This window comes from Hypanus sabinus, chromosome 32, assembly GCF_030144855.1.
Source record: "Hypanus sabinus isolate sHypSab1 chromosome 32, sHypSab1.hap1, whole genome shotgun sequence".
NCBI lineage: Eukaryota > Metazoa > Chordata > Chondrichthyes > Myliobatiformes > Dasyatidae > Hypanus > Hypanus sabinus.
Window position 1 is genome coordinate 1,601,083 of NC_082737.1, and position 19,967 is coordinate 1,621,049.

A 19,967-nucleotide genomic window follows, 5' to 3' on the forward strand; every position below is an offset into this window, starting at 1 on the left:
TCCATTGCTTTCCAGGTGCTTCACTATTTCTTGTTGAAGGAATGCTTAAAGAATTTTCCCAATGACAGATGGTAAACTAATTGTTACCTGCCTTTTGCCTACATCCTTTTATGAACAGCGGCGTGACATTTGCTATCTTGCAATCCTCCGGGACCAGGCCAGAGTCCGAAGAATTTTGGTAATTTGTCACCAAAGGCTCCACTATACCTTTTGCCATTTTTTTTAGTACCCTGTGATGCATTCCATCAGGTATTCAGGTACACACCTCCCACTGCATCCATAACATCACTCATGTCCTCCATCACGAGGACTGACACAAAGTAGTCATTCGATATTTCTGTCATTTCCTCATTACGCAATATAGTTTCCCCCTTCTCGTGCTCCAAGGGACCTCCGTTCACTTTTATCACACTTCTCCGATTTAGACAATTATAAGTACTTTTACTACCCTTTTTATATTTTGTTAGTTATTTTCATAATCTAGCTTCCCTTTCTTTATGGCTTGCTTAGTGTTCTTCATTGCTTTTTAAAGTTTTCTCAATTCTCCAGTTTCCACTACTCTTGGAAACTTGCACGAACCTTTAGTTTCATGTCTTCTTTTGCATCCTTTGTTTTCCAAGGCTGGATCTCCCCACCCTTGCACTCCTGGTTTTCAACTGGCACATACTTCTGTTGAGCACTGTGAAAAATCTCTTTGAAAGTGTGGTGAACTACATATACCTGCTGCTGTGGCTCCTCCCACAGACCCCGGTATAAAGGCGATTGGAGACTGAGCCCGGCCTCAGTCTCCAGGATGTAGTGTGGTGGTCAATTGCTGCTTGTTCTTTCTTCCAGCCAATAAAAGCCTATATCTCACCTCACGTCTCACGTCTCGGAGAGTTATTGATGGTGCATCAGAAAATCTTCCACTGTTCCTCAACTGTCCCACCATATAGCCAGTGTTCCCAGTCTACAATAGCCAAATCTTCCCTCATCCCACTGCAGTCTCCATTGTTTAGGCATAATAAACAATGCCTAATTTGATGTACTGGTTTTACATCAGACTATTACACCCTCCATTTGTGTGAGAACTCAGTCATACTATGAGCAGCCTCTCCAAGAGGTTCCCTAACTACAAGATCACTAACTTTACCTGTCTCATTGCACAGGACCATGTCCAAGGTGGCACGTTCCCTTGTAGGTTCAGTAACATGCTGTTCAAGAAAGCTAACCTAGATGCACTCTATGAATTCTCCTCAAGACTGCCTGAAGCAACGTTATTCACCCAATATTTGGGCAAGTTGAAGTCACCCACAATAATTGCTGTTGCATTCCTACATGCCTCAGATATTCCTCTGTTTATTGCCCGTGCCACGGTAATGTTACTATTTAGTGGCTGAAAGACAACTCCAATCTGATAATTTTCCTTTTACTATTCCTAATCTCTACCCAGATGCATTGAACATTCGGACCCTTAGATTTTATATCATCTCTCACTATCACCCTGATCTCATCTTTAATTGAGAGTGTTATCCCACCTCCCTTACCTTTCTGCCTATCCTCCCATATTACCTTATATAACCATATAACAATTACAGCACGGAACCAGGCCATCTCGGACCTTCTGCTCTGTGCTGAACGCTTACTTTCTCCTAGTCCCACCGACCTGCACTCAGTGCATAACCCTCCATTCCTTTCCTGTCCATCTTGCTATCCAATTTTTTTTTTAAATGACAATATTGAACCTGCCTCTACCACTTCTACTGGGAGCTCATTCCACACAACTAACACTGTCTGAGTAAAGAATTTCCCCTTCTGTTACCCCTAACCTTTTGCCCTGTAACTCCAAATTCATGTCTTGAATCTCCCTTACTCTCAATGGAAAAAGGCTATCCATGTCAACTCTATCTATCCCCCTCATAATTTTAAATACCTCTATCAAGTCCCCCTCAACCTTCTATGCTCCAAAGAATAAAGACCTAATTTGTTCAATCTTTCTCTGTAACTTAGGTTCTGAAACCCAGGTAACATTCTAGTAAATCTCCTCCATACTCTCTACAAATTGTTGCCATCTTTCCTAAAATTCGATGACCAGAACTGTACACAGTACTCCAAATTTGGCCTCACCAATGCCTTGTACAATTTTAACATTACATCCCAACTCCTATACTCAATGCTCTGATTTAGAAAGGCCAGCATACCAGAAGCTTTCTTCACCACCCTATCCACATAAGATTCCAGCTTCAGAGAACTATGCACCATTATTCCTAGATCACTCTGTTCTTATATCCTTGAATATTTAATCTCCATTTCTCTATGCCCTGCAACCATTCTCTGTAATGGCTACTAAATCATTCCCCTTTGTAGTGATTTGTTCCACAAGTTCACTGACCTTGTTTTAAATGATACGGACTTTCAAATGAAGTGCCCTTACACTCATTGTGCTTTTAAATTCTTACAATCTTCTACTCTTCGGCATGACTTTTCTTCACTCCACTCTTACTTTTCTTTTTATTATCTCATAGTTTTTTCTTTATCTTTATTCACTCTTTTCTTTTTCACTTTATCCATACTTCTCCAATCTGTTGAACCCACCCCCACCTACTATTTAGTTTAAAGGCCTATACAGAGCCCTGGTTATGGGATTTGCTAGGATTCAAGTCGCACCACAGTTCAGGTTAAACCCGTCCCATTGGTACACCTCCTCCTTCCCCAATGCTGGTGCCAATTTCTCATGCAGTCAGACACATTTCTCCCAAACCAATCCTTGAGCCACACATCAAATCTTCTTGACCCTATGCCAATTTGCACGTGGATCTGGTAGTAATGTAGAGATTACCACTTTTTTGGTTCTGCTTTTTAATTTAGTCCCTACCTGCTCAAGTTCCCTCAGCAGAACCTCTTTACTCATTCTGATTGTGTTGTTGGTACCCACATGGACGACAACAACTGGATATTTCCCCTCCCACTGCAATTTCTCTGCAGGTCAGTTAAGATGTCTTGAACCCAGTCACCAGTCAGAAACACAGCTTTCAGGATGTTCTCTCCTCGCAACAGAAAACTGTCTATTCCCTGGACTATACTATCCCCAATTACCACCACATTTCTCTACTCCCCCCTTCTCTTGAATGGCTCTCTGAAATACTGTGCTGCAATTAGGAGCCTGTAAGGAGTTCAAAAGTCTCCGCATAACCGCATGGGTTTCCAGTTGACATACAATTGGTAGGTTCATTGGTGATTGCAAATTAAACTGTGATTAGGCTAGCATTAGGTTTGTGGTGTCTAGGCCACCAGGGCCTACTCTGCGCTGTGTCAATCAATAAGCCCGCTGTCATTAATACTGATTTCTCCAAATTCTGGTAGTTTGTGCTCCCGTGCACTTCTCTCTTTTTCTATTTCCATTCTGGCTCCCACCTTCACCCTTCTCCTCTACTCAACTGGTCCCACTCCTCCATCTCTTTAATCCATGATCTATTCTCTGTCTCAATGGATTCCTCCTTCTTCAGCCCTTTAGCTTTAATACATATACCTCCCAGCTTATCGCGTCATCTCACTTGCTCACTCAGACATCTTCTCGCCTGGCTTCACCTGTGACCCGCCACTTATTCTGGCTTTTGTGCACTAACCTTCCAGTCCTTGTGAAGTGTTTTGGCCCAAAACATCAACTCTTCTTTCCCCTCCACAGATACTGCCTAACCTGCTGAGATCCTCCAGCGTTTTGTCTGTGCTGCTCTGGATTTCCAGCATCTACAGAATTTCCCATCTTTATGAGTAATCATCCCTGTTGTGTTGATTAAGGTCCGTCAATCTCCCATGTCTCCGTTACTTTGTTCCAGGCATGGAGACATCCACATTGGAGCTGTCTGAAGGTTATTCTGGAGAACAGACTCAGAAACCATCCTCTGTCCCAGCAATAAATGCATCCTCATGTACCAGGTCTCATGTCGGTCGGTGTTCATTCAGTCTCTGTCACTCTGTGATGTTGAACCTCCCATGGACCAGTCCCCTACTGGGTGTACAGTGCATTGTGGGCAGGGGTGTAACTGATGGAGTCAGTGGTTCCTCTCTCCTGTCTGTTGTGTTTCTTTTGGTGAGTCTGAAGTGATGAGGCTCTGTTGGGCGTTGGAGAGAATGAGGTAGGAGGAAGGAGCAGAGGGTGGAGTGTCTGAGAGTGACACGGGAGGTACAGGAGGAGTGTTGTAGCTGAGAGGGGAATATAGTGACTGATGGCACACAGAACAGCCAGCGTGTGAGTTGAGTAAGAGTTGTAACATTCAGATATGTCCCAAGTCTGGAGACAAAGACACTGACTTTAATGAGAACTGTTGCAGAATATAATGGAAAATAGAGAGAATAAATGCTGCACCAACAGGGCTGTTGACTAAAACTCTTAAACTGAAATTGAAATGCTGTCAATGAAGTGAGCAGCCTTGGAAAATTCATCAATAGCAACCCGAGTGGTAGTGCCAAATGTTCATGGGTCTGAGCCCTCCACGACAAGGAAGCTGGGAGCATCACACAGTTAGGGGAAGCCAATTGCAGGGAGAATCAAACCATTAGGTGTCCTCTTTCCCTGGACGCTTGGGACATGACGCCCAAAATAGAGGCACAAATCTGTTCACCTGTGCCTGTCATGTTCCACCTGAGGCAGGCACATGCTCCTCCGTGAACTGGTACTGGGTGATGAGGGACAGGGTGAAGACAGATCATGATCCAAAAAGTAGGAAACTTGAGACATTCTTTCCCTGTGCCACGCAGTTAACTGGTCGTCAACTCAAAAAGCCAGATTAATCAGGTCGTTTAAACTACCCTGTTCATCATGGACTATGAACTGGTGCTGGACTCTTGAGTTCAATCTGTGCTAGAAGGAGCTGATGAGGGATCTCTTGATCCTTCCTGTCTCCATTGCAAGCATGTGAAATTTAACTGCATAGTTGTTTAGTGACCCTCTACCAGGATTTTGTTAGCAGCCACTTGATGCCTACTGGAAGGTCAAAAGCTGTCCTTAACTCAACTGCAAAATGTAGAAAATGACTGGGCTGCAGGGGAACTGGTTCCCGTAGACCACTGAACAAGTGTAGTGGCGGTCGTTCCAGGAGGTTTACCATGTATGCTGTTTTACATGTATCATCGCCAAACTGACCAGGCTGAGCTTTGGAAGTCAGCTCGCACTGGGTAATGAAGTTCCTGCAGCCTTTGGGGTCACCAGTGTATCTGTCTGCTAAAGATGTACTCAGTTCTGGTATGGGCAGTGGAGTTGGTTCTAGTTTGGATCCGGGAGTTGGGGCATTAGTGGCAGAGGGTGGTGTGGCAGCAGAAAAGGAGGATCTGCGAGATGCTGGAAGTGGGACTGACATGGCAAAAGCTTCTACATTGCATTTGTGAGAATGGTAATGCTAGTAAGCTGATGCTGTAACCTCATGAACTGCAGCTGTGAGAGCAGAGATCGCTGCCACCCGATTCTGATTGTCTGCGGTGAGCTGCTGAACTGTTACTGCGAGGGATGACACCAGTTCCTCCAGCTGAGACTGGGCTTGTCGAACTGAAGTGATCTGTCACATTGTTTTTGTCACTTCACCCAACACAGATGCGATCTCCTGTTACTACTCCCCTACCTGGCCAATGAACCTCAAGGTCAAGCTCAGCTGCTCCCTGTCTGCTAGGTTCATTTTCGTGGTTGAGACTTGCTGTCAAAACATTTGGTGATGGTCAAAATGAGGAGCGAGAGACACTGAAGGGGGACAAGACTTCACTGTATTTAATGAGAACTGTTGCAGAATTTAATGGAAAAGAAAGACAATAAACACTAACCCAACAGTTCCATTAATAAAAACTCTGGAACTGAAAGTTAAATGCCAACACTACAGCTGGAAAAATAAATAAATACAAAATATATACCACTTCTTTACAGCATCTGTTGATATGATAGTCCTCTTTCCCAGACAAGAACTAGGGGAAGTAGGAATTGTATACATTGCTGTACCTTTGGTCAAGTCTCGACAAGACTAGAGAGAAAAGAGAGGAGTAAATGGCTCCATAATTAATTGCAACATCCATGTTACTGAGTGTACTTGCCAAACCTCTTCCATATCTCTTCCCGTGCTGACATATAGACCCTGCAGCAGAGTCTGAGGTGTGACGGTACATAAATGGACAGAAGGAAATGAGTGAAAAAGTCAGTAAAGAGAGGCATGGGGAAAATGAAGAGAGAGTAATGATTGTGTGAAGAGAGTTGGGCAGATAGATCATTGAGAGTGACGTGCTGACCGGGTAGATAAATTTTTCAATCTGTCACCCAGCCCCACCCACAAATTCTCTCCCTTTACTGATCTCCAGTTGGACACAACTTGGAAACCCAATGGAGTAACGATTGGAGGACGTAGTCCAGATTTGACTGCCATGCAGTAGGGTCTGCAAGATCAGCTGTTTGTGGTGGGGATCACTGAATTGAACGTAGCGTTGATGATTCCTAGGTGTCAAACTGGAGACAGTGACGGACAACTGGGAAAGTGATGGTTTCACCACAGACCTTGCCTCCCATTCCAAGAACTCTTGTCCCAATCTAATAACCTGTTGCATTATTTCAACTCTCTTCCTTCATTACAGACCCAGAGAAATCCACAAGAGAACAGCACAAAGAATTATCGATTGGGGGGTCCACCCAGGAAATAAACTATTCTCTGCTGGGAGAGAGATCCACAGGTACCAAGTCCCAAACCTGTTAGGGTCATTCGATGTTTGTTTTTGTCTTGCTCAATCCCTCACTCTCACTTGCATTCTCCCTCTCCATTCTCCATTCTCTCCAGCACTCTCCAATCTCTCTCGTGCAATCTCCATTTTTTCTCTGTTGCACCCTGCATTCTCTTTCCTGCACTGTCCATCCTATCTCTCTCTCGCACGCTTCATTCCCTCTCTCCCTCACGCTCTCCATTCTCTTTCTCCCTCACTCTCTCCAGTCTCTGTCACTGTGTTTCACTCTCCATTCTCTCTTCCGCATTCTCCATTCTCTCAAGCGCACTCTCCATTCCCTCGTGCCCTTTCCAGTCACTCTCTCCTGCACTCTCAATTCTCTCTCACTCCACTCTCTGCTTTCTCTCTGTCCCCCGCACTCTCCATCCTCTCCCTCTGCCGCGCTCTCCGGTCTCTCTCTCTATCACTCTGTATTCTCTCTCCAGTACTCTGCAGTCTCGCTCTCTTGTGCACTCTCCATTCATCATCATGCACTCTGTTCTCTCTCATGCTCTCAACGTTCTCTCTCTCACCTGCACTCTCCATTCTCTCTCTAGCAATTTGCGGTCTCTCTCTCTCGTGCCCTCTCTGTTCTCTTTAAAGCAGTCTCGTTTCTCTCTTGTGTGCTCTCCATTCTCTAGTGCACTCTCTCCATTCTCTCTCACACACTGAACATTCTCTCTCTCTTGTACTCTCCATTCTCTCTCTCCCTTGCACTCTCCACTTTCTCTCTGTCTCACATTCTCCAGTTTCTTTCTCCCCTTCACCCTCTTCACTCTCTCCCTCTCTTGCACTATGTAGCCTCTCTCTCTCTGTCCCCACTCTCCATTCTCTCTCTAGTGCTCTGCAGTATCTCTCTCATGCACTCTCCATTCACTGCCATGCACACTCTCTCTCCTGCACTTTCTGTTCTCTCGCTCTCCTGCACTGTCCATTCTCTCTGTCTCCCAATGTTCTCTCTCTCCCTCGCGCTTTCCGTTCTCACTCTCCCTCACACTTTCTGTTCTCTCTCTCTCTCTCACACTTTCCGTTCTCTCTCGCCCTTGCACTCAGTTCTCCCTGTGTCCCTCGCACTCTCCATTTCCTCTGTGTCCCTCTCAGTCTCGGTTCTCTCTGTCTCACCCACACTCTCTGTTTTGTCTCTCTCCCTTGCACTCTCCCTTCTTTCTCTCATTCTCTCTCTCTCTCTCTCTCTCTCTCTCTCTCTCTCTCTCTCTCTCTCTCTCTCTCTCTCTCTCTCTCTCTCCCTCTCTCTCTCTCTCCCCTTGCACTGTCCATTTTCTTTCACTCCCTCGGACTCTCTATTCTCACTCTCTTCCTTGCACTATCCATTCTGACTCTTCTCCCTCGCACTCTCTATTCTCTTTCGCTCCTGCATTCTCCATTCTTTCTCTCTCCTGTGCTCTTTGTTCTCTCCCACTAATGGACGCACCATTCGCTCTCTCTCTATCTCTCACTCACACTCTCCATTCTCACTTGCACTCTCTGAATTCTCTCTCGCGTACTGTCTCTCTCGTGCATTCTCCATTTTCTCCGTCTCCTGCGCTCTCCTTTCTCTCTCTCCCTGGCACTCTTTATTCTCAATCTCTCCCTTGCACTATCCAATCTCACAAAACTCCCTCACACTCTCCATTTTCACTTTCTGTCCTGCACTCTCCATTTTCTCTCTCTCCGGCACTCCCCTTTCTGTCCTTCTTCAGGACTCTCCATTCTCTCTCTCCCACGCACTCTCCATTCCCTCTGTCTCACTCTCACTCTCCATTCTCTCTCTCCCTCGCACACTCCATTCCCCCCTCTCACTCACACTCTCCATTGTCTCTCACACTGTCTGTATTCTCAATCATGCACACAACATTTGCTCTTTCCTGTACTCCCCATTCTTTCTCCTGTATTCTCCATTTTCTCTCTCCCGCACTCTCATTCTCTCTCTCCATTTTCACTCTCTCCGCTGCACTCTCTATTCTCACTTTCTTCCTCACACTCTCCATTGTCTCTCTTCCTCTCCCTCTCTATTATCTCTCTCCCTCGCTGTCTCCAATCTCTCTTTTTCCTTGCACACTCCATTCTCTTTCCCATGCACTGCATTCTCTCTTGCACACTCAACATTCACTCTCCTTTGCTCTCCTTTCTCTCCCTCTCACAGACTCTCCATTCTCTCTCTATCGCAATGTCCGATCTCTCTCTGGCACTTTGCAATCTCTCTCCCGTGCCTTCTCATGCAGTCTCATTTCTCTAGCGCACACTCTCCATTCTGTCTCACGCATTCAACATTCTCTATCCCTCCTATACTCTCCATTCTCTCTCTCTCAATTATGCTCCATTCACTCTCTCTCCTGTGCACTCTGCAGCCTCTCTCTCTATTCATCACACTCTCCAGTCTCGCTCTGTCCCTTGCACTCTCTATTCTCTCTCTACCACACTAACTGTTCTTTCTCTCTCCCTCGCACTCTTTGTTCCCTCTTTCCCTCACACACTCAGTTCTCTCTGTGTCCCTCACACTCTCTGTTCTCTCTCCCTCACTCTCCATTCTCTCTCTCCCTCACACTGTTCTCTCTGTGTCTCTTGCAGTCTGTGTTCTCTGTGTGTCCCTCACACTCTCATTCCCTCTCCATTCTCTCTCTGTCTTGCGCACTCTCCATTCACCATCACACACTCTCCATTCTCTCTCACACTCTCAACCTCTCTCCTGAAATCTCTATTCTCTCTCTCTCGCACTTCCTGTTCTCTGTTGCGCCATCCCCATTCTCTCTTGTGCACTCTCCATTCCCTCTCATGTACTCCCCATTCAATCTCACACACTCCATTGGCTTTCACACCATCTCAATTCTTTCTCTCTCCCTCTCACTCTCCATTCTCTCTCTCTCCCTCGCACACTCTATTCTCACTCTCTCCCTTGCACTATCCATTCTCACAAAACTCCCTCGCACTCTCCATTTCACTTTCTCTCCCACACTCTCCATTTTCTCTCTCGCCTGTGCATACCTTTCTCTCCTTGTCGGGGACTCTCCATTCACTCTCTCTTGTGCACTCTCCATTCTCTCTCCCTCGCACACTCCATTCCCTCTCTCCCACTCACACTCTCCATTGTCTCTCGCACTCTCTGCATTCTCACTTGCACACACAACATTCTTTCTCATGTATTCTCCATTCTCTCTCTCCCTCACACTCTCCATTCTCTCCCTGACTCCCTCACACTCTCAGTTCTCTCTGTCTCCCTCGCACTCCTGATACTCCCTTTACCTTGCACTCTCCATTCTCTCTCTCCCTCACACCCTCTGTTCTCTCTCCCTCCCGCACTCACTGTTGTTTCTGTCTATTCCATTCTCTCTCACACACTCTCAATTCTCTCGCGCTCCAATCAGTCGCACACTCCATTTGTTCCCGCACTCTCCATTCTCTCTCTCCTGCAGTCTCCCTTATCACTCTCTCCTGAACTCTCCATTCTCTGTCTCGAGCACTCTCTATTCTCTCTCTCATGCACTCACCACTCTCTCTCTCCTGTACTATCCATTCTCTCTCTCGCTCTCTCCTGTACTCTCCATTTTCTTTTGCACACTCACACTTTCTCTCTCAACTCTCTGCTTCACACAGAATATCTTCTGACACACTCATCACCTGCTCCTCAGGACATGCCCTGCTCTCATCGTGCATCTTTGTATATGTGTGTATACATACGTACACTGCAGCCGTGAAACCTACACAAGTTACAACATATTCAGGTGATATCAAACCTGATGCTGAAGGGAATCTCTGGCTGTGGTGTGACGGATGTGGCAGGGGGAAGTATGATTGGGGGATTGATTGAGGAGTGAGAAGGCTGACTAAGTTGGAGGGGGGAGGTAATTCCTGATGTCTGGCACGGCCTGAATGCAGAGAGATGAGGGGAGGGAGAATTGTAGCCAATTGGGTGAAAGTGCCTGTTTCCATGATGTGCTACTCCATGGATCTGTTCACATGCAATCATGTTTTAATTTCTCAGAAACATATGACTCCGAATAACAGGAGCTTTAATGGCCATGTACTGCTCTGATCTGATGTGGATGTCATTCTCCCTCATTCTCTGGCCCTCATCACTATCTGTGCACATTCTCTGCCTCCCTCTCCCTGAGCACCCCTTTTTCTCTCACTCCCCTACCTGTGGCTTAAGGAAAAATGACATACGGTAGATATTTATTGATTGCGGCTGGGAGAGAAGGAATCAGGCGTTAGAGAGGGACAGAGGCAGTATCGAAGGGACGGAGACGAGGGAGCACATCCTGTGAGCAGCACTTGACCTGACAGTGACACCATGTTGACACTGGGCTGTTTTGTTCAGGAGAAGAGGACGGGTGGATTGACGTGCGGGTGACAGCGAGGGGAGACATGAGTGAGGAAGAAGTGCGGGAAGCCATTCGAAACAAGGTGAGAGAGTGAACTGAACGGGATGGGGTGGAGGGAGGGCAGAACATGGGGACAGATATCCTCTCCTTCCCTTCCCCTTGTCACCTTCCCCTCCTCCTCCTCCCAGTCCCTCATTTCTTTATCACCCTCTCAATTTTCTCTCCTCTCATCCCCCTTTTCTCTTAGCTCCCTCCCTTTGTGTCACACCTCTGCCTACTGTCTCCATGCTCCTCTCCTCCCGTCACTCCATCAACTTCTCCTTCCTCGGCAATCATTCATCTTTCCTCCTCTCTGGCCGCAGCTCCGGGAGATGTTCGATGATCCGGATCCTCAGATCGAACTTGTGCAGTGCACGTCGGAGCCTCCGGAGAGTGAGGAAGTGATCCCTCAACGAGTGAAGGAGTCTGCAGTTCCATCTCCTTGATGCTTTACACCCTCTCCCTTACTCCAGCCTGCCTTTAGACAAGTATACGGCTCACAGAGTCTTAATCCCAGGAGAGCCTGAGATGTTGCTACACTCTGCCAATTCCCCAGTGTGCCACAGCCTGCGAGCTTTTAGTTGCTCACATTGTGAAGTACGATCCCATTGAGTAGTGACGCCAGAAGCCCAGAACTGAGAGTGAGCAAACAGACGCGGCCTGTTCCAGGAGGAGCAGATCCTCCGAATGATGAGATTAATCACAGAACATCCCGGGTACGGTCCCCAGAAACACCGACACCCCTCACTGCAGGACCAGGTCAGTGTGAGACGTCACACACCTTCCACAGTGTACGGTCCGTAAACACCGACACCCCTCACTACAGGACCGGGTCGGTGTGAGACGTCACACACCTTCCACAGTGTACGGTCCGTAAACACCCACACCCCTCACTACAGGACCGGGTCGGTGTGAGACGTCACACACCTTCCACAGTGTACGGTCTGTAAACACCGACACCCCTCACTACAGGACCGGGTCGGTGTGAGACGTCACACACCTTCCACAGTGTACGGTCTGTAAACACCGACACCCCTCACTACAGGACCGGGTCGGTGTGAGACGTCACACACCTTCCACAGTGTACGGTCCGTAAACACCGACACCCCTCACTACAGGACTGGGTGGGTGTGAGACGTCACACACCTTCCACAGTGTACGGTCTGTAAATACCGACACCCCTCACTACAGGACCGGGTGGGTGTGAGACGTCACGCACCTTCCTCAGTGTACGGTCTGTAAACACCGACACCCCTCACTACAGGACCGGGTGGGTGTGAGACGTCACGCACCTTCCACAGTGTACGGTCCGTAAACACCGACACCCCTCACTACAGGACCGGGTCGGTGTGAGACGTCACACACCTTCCACAGTGTACGGTCCGTAAACACCGACACCCCTCACTACAGGACCGGGTCGGTGTGAGACACACACACCTTCCACAGTGTACGGTTCGTAAACACCGACACCCCTCACTACAGGACCCGGTCGGTGTGAGACGTCACGCACCTTCCACAGTGTACGGTCCGTAAACACCGACACCCCTCACTACAGGACCGGGTCGGTGTGAGACGTCACGCACCTTCCACAGTGTACGGTCCGTAAACACCGACACCCCTCACTACAGGACCGGGTCGGTGTGAGACGTCACGCACCTTCCACAGTGTACGGTCCGTAAACACCGACACCCCTCACTACAGGACCGGGTCGGTGTGAGACTTCACACACCTTCCGCAGTGTACGGTCCGTAAACACCGACACCCCTCACTACAGGACCGGGTCGGTGTGAGACGTCACACTCCTTCCACAGTGTACGGTCCGTAAACACCGACACCCCTCACTAAAGGACCGGGTCGGTGTGAGACGTCGCACACCTTCCACAGTGTACGGTCTGTAAACACCCACACCCCTCACTACAGGACCGGGTCGGTGTGAGACGTCACACACCTTCCACAGTGTACGGTCCGTAAACACCCACACCCCTCACTACAGGACCGGGTCAGTGTGAGACGTCACACACCTTCCACAGTGTACGGTCTGTAAGCACCCACACCCGAGGGAGGAGTTGTAAGGTTTGATGGCCATAGATAGGAATGACTTCCTGCAACGCTCAGTGTTACAGCTGAGTGTGTACACTCTGAACTCTGTGAACTCTGAACTAAACACAGAGCTGTGATGGTGTTATGATTTGTGATGTAGTGAGGAACATATCCAATCTCTGGAGGTACTGAGGAAAGTATTCTGTCCATCCTTGTACAAACATCTAGGTACAATCGCGCAGATCCACCCAATGACTATGACACCCCTACACATCTGCCTAATGCACTCTCCTTGTCCATCTCTCCCTCTGACACTCTCTCATTCTCCATCTCCCTCTGGCGCACTCTTGTTCTCCATCTCTCTCGGATGCACTCATTGTCCATCTCTCCCTCTGACATACTCTCGTTCTCTATCTACCCCTCTGACACACTCTCATTCTCCATCTCTCCCTCTAATACACTGTCATACTCCATCTCTCCCTCTGACACTCTCGTTCTCCATCTCTCCCTCCGACACTCTCGTTCTCCATCTCTCCCTCCGACACTCTCATTCTCCATCTCTCCCTCTGGTACACTTTCATTCTCCACCTCTCTCTTTGACATACTCTCGATCTCCTTCTCTCCCACTGACACACTCGTTCATCTCTCTCTCTGACACACTCACGTTCTCCATTTCTCCCTCTGATGCATTCCCATTCCCCATGTCTCTCTGACACCCTCCCATTCCCCATGTCTATCTGACACCCTCCCATTCCCCATGTCTCTCTGAGACACTCACATTCTCCATATCTCTCTGACACACTCACATTCTCCATCCCTCCCTCTGACGCACTCCCATTCTCTAACTTTCACAACAAGCACGTAAAGTCGATCTCTGGCCACAGATTCCTACAGTTAGTGGGTGGGGGTTTGGGATGGGTTCTTGGAAAACAGAGTGCGGAGATAGTATAATGGGTCAGATGGGGACGGGAGCTCAGTCTGCAAGGGTTTGAAGGCCTGAAAGCCAATTGACATTCCTGAATATTATTTGGTAGTGAAGCTGATGACTTGCATTTCTATTGCTAGGTGTTTATGTTCAATAATTGTAGAACTCATTTGAGAGAGGTGTGCCTTTTTTATCATCTGTACTTGCAGCTCAATATCGAGAGCTGAGCAGTGGTGCCCTCAGCTGGAGGAGTGGACAGAGCAGAAAGGGTGGATAGTGTGAAGGTCAGGGAGTGTGTGCACAGCTAATATGGTGGGGAGTCTCGTCCCGATGGACAGGGGAAGCTTACACCATATATCCTGACCGATGGGAAGATGATGGGGAGAGAAGCTGGACCCTTGATCCCTGGTACTGTTTTGTTCTACTCCCTTTCTGAAAGCTTACTCTGTCCATCTCCCCCCTCTCCTTGTGGGGCACCATCTTTCTCCTTATCCGTTTTTAGGGAAGAGTATATCTGCAAACTGTCTGCCTTCCTCCCGTCCCACACTCTTCCTCCAGTTTTCTTTCTATCCTTCCCACAAACTTCCATTCTCCCTCACACATTCATCCTATCCCTCCCTCTCTGTCTCTCTTTCTCGTATCTCTTTCCATTCCTCCTATTCTTGTGTTCTTCTGTTCTTGTCTTGTGTTGTGTTCTATTCTTGTTGGTGCTGTTTCTGTTAAGTTGCATATGACCAGGCTTGGAGAGAAGAAATTCTGGCTCACCTCCTTGGTAAACTTGTGTCCTTTCAGCTGACCTTGTCTTCTGGTCCATCTCCCAGTTCCTCCCCTCCACCATTCCCACCCTTGCGTTCTGTCTATATATATTTCTTTCTCATTTTCTCAAATGCTCCATCGTGTCTCTAACCCTTCTCTCTCCCATTGATGCACCATCTTCCCTCCTCATCATTCCTCTCGATCTTCACTTTATCTTATTCTCCCAGCCTTTTGTCTGCACATCCCTTTCTCATTCAATTCCCTTTCCCATTTTCTCACCCTTTAACTCACTGGCTTCTTTCCATCTTTTTCCCTCCCCAGTCTCATTTTCTCTTCAGCCCTTCACCCCGTTCTTCTCCCATCTCATTTCTCACCTTGTGCATCTCCCCTCTCCATCTCCTTCCTCTCTACCTCTCTACCAGCCATTCTTTTTACAAATGCCCTTGTTCCATTTCCTTCACTCTTCCACTTGCCTTTTCTGCTTTACAGATGGAAGATCTACCTCAGGCCGGTCTTCACCAGCTCCTGATGATCTTTGAGTCCTCTTTGGCTGCAGGGAAAGTGCCGAAGAACTGGAGAATGGCAAATGTAGTTCCCTTGTTTAAAAAAAAGGTAATAGGGAGAAACCTGGGAACTATAGACCGGTGAGTCTTACATGGGGGGTCTGCAAACTACTGGAAAGGATTCTTAAGGATAGGATCTACGAGCATTTGGAGAAGTATAGTCTACTCATGGATAGTCAACATGGCTTTGTGAAGGGAAGATCGTACCTCACGAACCTGATTGAGCTTTTAAGAGGTAACAAAAGAAATTGATGAGGCTAGGGCAGTGGATGTGTTCTATATGGACTTTAGTAAGGCATTTGAAAAGGTCCCTCACGAGAGACTCATCCAGAAAGGCAGTTGAATTAGTGATGTAGTGTTCACACGCGGGGAAAGTGAAGCCACTTTCAAGAACTCTTCACCCCATGTTTTCAATATTTAGTGCTGATTTATTTATTATTATCATCTTTAATTTTCTATTTCCAGAGTTTGTTGTCTTCTGCACTCTGGTTGAACGCATAGGTCGGGCATTGATTTCATTGATTCTGTAATGATCATTATTCTGTAGATTTGCAATTAAATGAATCTCAGGATCATTTGTGGTGACATAATGTGCTTTAATAATTTACTTTATACTTTGGAAATTGAAAAGTAGTATGTTTATCAATAACATGGAGGAAATGCAGAAGAAAGACTAAACAGATAATTATGTGATTTTTGCTTTGATTTTCCCATCAGCCCAGATTCCCCAGCACAACACCCCACCACCATCCCCACCCCACCAATACATTCAGTACAGTGATACATTGGATGCCGATGATCCAGGATCTTCTGCATCATCTCTTTTCCCTCTTCCGGCATTCTCTGTTCTGTTTAACTTCTGTTCTTGGACAGGACGTATTTGCAGGGGGTCTGCTCTATCAGCAGCTCGCGTATCTGTGGACCAGGGCAGTTGATGATGAGGAATGGGTGAGGAAAGGTGGTTAATTTGCACTGGGTGGGGTTCATGACTCCAGGGAGGACATCTGAGAGCTTCCCTCTGCCCACCATCATCCACAGAAATTCATCACTTAACACCAAGAAAATCCCTCTTCTTCACACCAAGAGCCACATCCCCAAACACGGGGAGACTTAATCACTTCCAAATCAGACCATTCATGTTCCTCACTAATAACCAACCAACCCGACCCTCACCAGAGCAAGTCACTTTCCAACACACGAAATAACACCTCTTCATGGAAAACTTGCTCAGGGGAATCATCTTCCCAGCACAGCTGGGAATCTTGTTTTCCAAACCAATGAAGATCCCACCTGTGAAGATGCAAAGTTATCCTTTTCCTCTGTAAGAAAGCTCCTGCCCCTAACCACAAATAGCTCCTTCCCACAAAATAAGCATTCCACTTTTCCCTGACTGGTTGAAATAGGAACTGGTTTCCTGCCATCATCCCAGTTTCCCCACCACCACTAACCCCAACCCATTATCCAGTGATACGTTGAATGAAACAATCCAGGATCCAGAGTATCAATTTCTTTCTCTCTTCCTGCATTCTCTGTTCCAGTAACCTTTGCACTTGGACAAGACATACTTGCTCTCTCGACATCTCACCTATTGACTAGGGCAGTTGTTGGTGAGGGGCAGGTGAAGAAACACGGTTAGGCAGCTCTATGTGGGGATGATGACTCAGACCAGGACAGCAGAGACACCCCGCCCCATTACACCTACCCCCATCACCCACCGAATCAAGCTCTGAACATCAAAAGATTGCCTGTCCTTCACACCGAGAACTACACCCACTACACTACACTGGCAGAATCCCATTCCTTCTGAATCAAATTATTCACATTCCTGATAAATCAGCATGCAACCCAACCCCTACCAGGGGAAATCACCTTTCATCACACCAGAGGACACCATTTGCTCACAGTTCATGGAAATCTCCCTGTGTGGACACCAGGGGAATCATCTTGCCCAGCACACCTGAGCATCTCCTCTTCCAAAACAATGAAGGCCCCACACTGCACACTTGCAGGAGATTGCCCCCCCCCCCTCCAAACCATGACTATAGGTAACCCCTTCCTCCTAAATAAGGATTATGTTGTCCTTTAACTGGAAGGGAGAACATTTCCATGTCAGACAACATATTCCAACCCTTGCCCCTCCACCCCCAAATAAAATGGAATGCTACCCACAACCTCCAAAGAAACCAGGGAATTCCTTTCACCTCCGTCAATCTAGATCAGGGTTTCCCAACGTGGGGTCCACAGATCCCTCAATAAATGGCAAAGCTCCACGGCATTAAAAAGACTGGAATCCCTTGATTGAGATGGTTCCACTCATCACTATTATGTCTATCTATGACCATGATTGTTCAATGGTTCAATATCTGAGAATGTACACAGCATACAACCTGAAATTCTTACTCTTCACAGACATCCACGAAACAGAAAAAAAAACACATAGAAAGAATGACAGAAAACGTTGGAACCACAAAGGTCCCCTCCCCCTGCCATGGATAAGCAGCTGCAAAAGCATCAACACTCCCCCGCCCACCTACTCCCCTCATTTGCTTCAGCGGAAGTATCAACCCCACCTCCCACCAACCACCATGCAAGTACTAGCATTTATTTCTACAGAAGTGCTTTGCCATTGCCTTCTCTGGGCAGTGTCTTTTGAAGATGGTTTATCCCAGCCATGATCGACATCTCTTCAGAGATTGTCTGTACAGAGTTGCATAATCAGGATAGAAGCTGCTCATACAACCATGCCTGTTCCCATGGTTGCCCATGACCCTGACCTGGGGGCTTAGTAGTGCCACCCCTAACCCAAGAGTAACCTGCAGGGCAGTGGAGGGAAGGAGCAAACTTGCACCTCATTTGGTGGAATTGTATCTTCACCCCGCCACCCAAAGATGATTGCACAAACCAGTTAGACCCCTTTCCCTACAATAGAAATCTCGGTGGTACCTGGGAATGAAGGAGTAAGGTTGATCGGGGAAATGCAAACTATGGAAAGGTGGGACAGTGGTAGTGAGTTTAAATAATTTTGATTCCGGTAGGGAAACAACAATAACTACAAATGGCAAATTGGGAGCAGTAACTGTTCATCACAGTGGAAGGACAATCACAGTTCAATGAGAAACAGTGGGGGTTCACTGGACATGGGAGGGAAAAAATGAGGCTCACTAGGGTGGGGAAGTACAACCACAGCTATATTTCAGTCAGAACTTTCAAACCGGATTACATGTGGAATAAATCTCTCACCTGATGGAGATACTCCTTGGAGAGTCCCAGGTTACTCTGTCCAACATAAAACACCTGGGCATCGCTAATCATATTCTCACATTCTTCCTTTGATGGGAGCCCCTTTACTGGAAGATTAATGCAGTATTCAGTCACATTTTCACCTGGCCTGACACAGAGGCAGCAACACACATGGCTTGGGGGATTCTGAAAGTGAGATCAGAAACCCTGGCTCTGGAAGATTAAACACATTGTGATCTGCACTGAAATGCAAAGGGGGCTCAGCGGGGGCATAAGGTTGAGTGGGCTGGGATGAATGAGAAGGGATGAAGACAGATGACAGGGAGAAGGGCTCGTCTGACTCTAATTCTGAATACAACAAATGTAATTAACTGACCTTCACAGATGAGATGCACGGATTCTCACAGAAAGGCAGTCAGGGTGCAGTGTGAGGGTGGGGAGCATTCAGAAAGTAGATATAGAGACCATCAGAGAGCAAGGGTCTTTGAGCATAGAAGCTATGGACTGAGGAAATGTAAGCAGAGGGCAGAGGGTGTTCTGTGATGTTTATACAAGAAATACAATAGTTTTAGAGGGGTTAGTATTGTATTTTTTCCTGCATCCATTGGGTGGATCACACATGCTATTGGGCACCATACACACACACACACACCCCTCCCCCCCCCCCCACCTGAGCAGGTTTCCTCCTCTTGGGGAGAGGATGTTTCCTGAATCAGTCTTCTAGTTGATGACTTGCCGTCATTGATAACATCTTTGGAAGTTGCAGACAATAAAAGAAAAACAGAACGTTAGAGTTTGCCAGACTACGATCACTGAAATACATCATCAGGGTGAGACAGGGGTTTGGGGGAATGGAGGATTTCCCTCTACAGTGAAATCTCTAAGACTGTAAGACACATAGTCTTGCACAACCCAAATTGATCTCCTAAACAACTGTCAATGTGAGATAGAGTGAATTTCCCGGAAGTATTTCTTTCAGTAATTTGAGCTTTTGGTGTGATGCTGAAATCCAGATCACTGGTATAAGTGACCTAAGCTGATGCTGAAATGTGGCAGAGAGGAGAAACGTGAAAAATTGATGTCATTCTCCCCTATCATGAAACCATAAGAGTAGCAAGAGCCATTCAGCCCATTCTATCATGGCTGATCTCAGATCCCATTCAACCCTCCCATGCACCTATCTTCTTGCCATAGCCTTTGATGCCCTGACCAATCAGGAAACTATCAATTTTTGCTTTAATTATATCCATGAATGTGGCCCCCACCACCATCTGTGACAGGATACTCCACAGATTCACTGCTCTCTGGCTATAAAAAAAAATTCTCCTTACCTCTGTTCTAGAGGGTCATCCTTGAATTCTGAGGCTGGGCCCACTA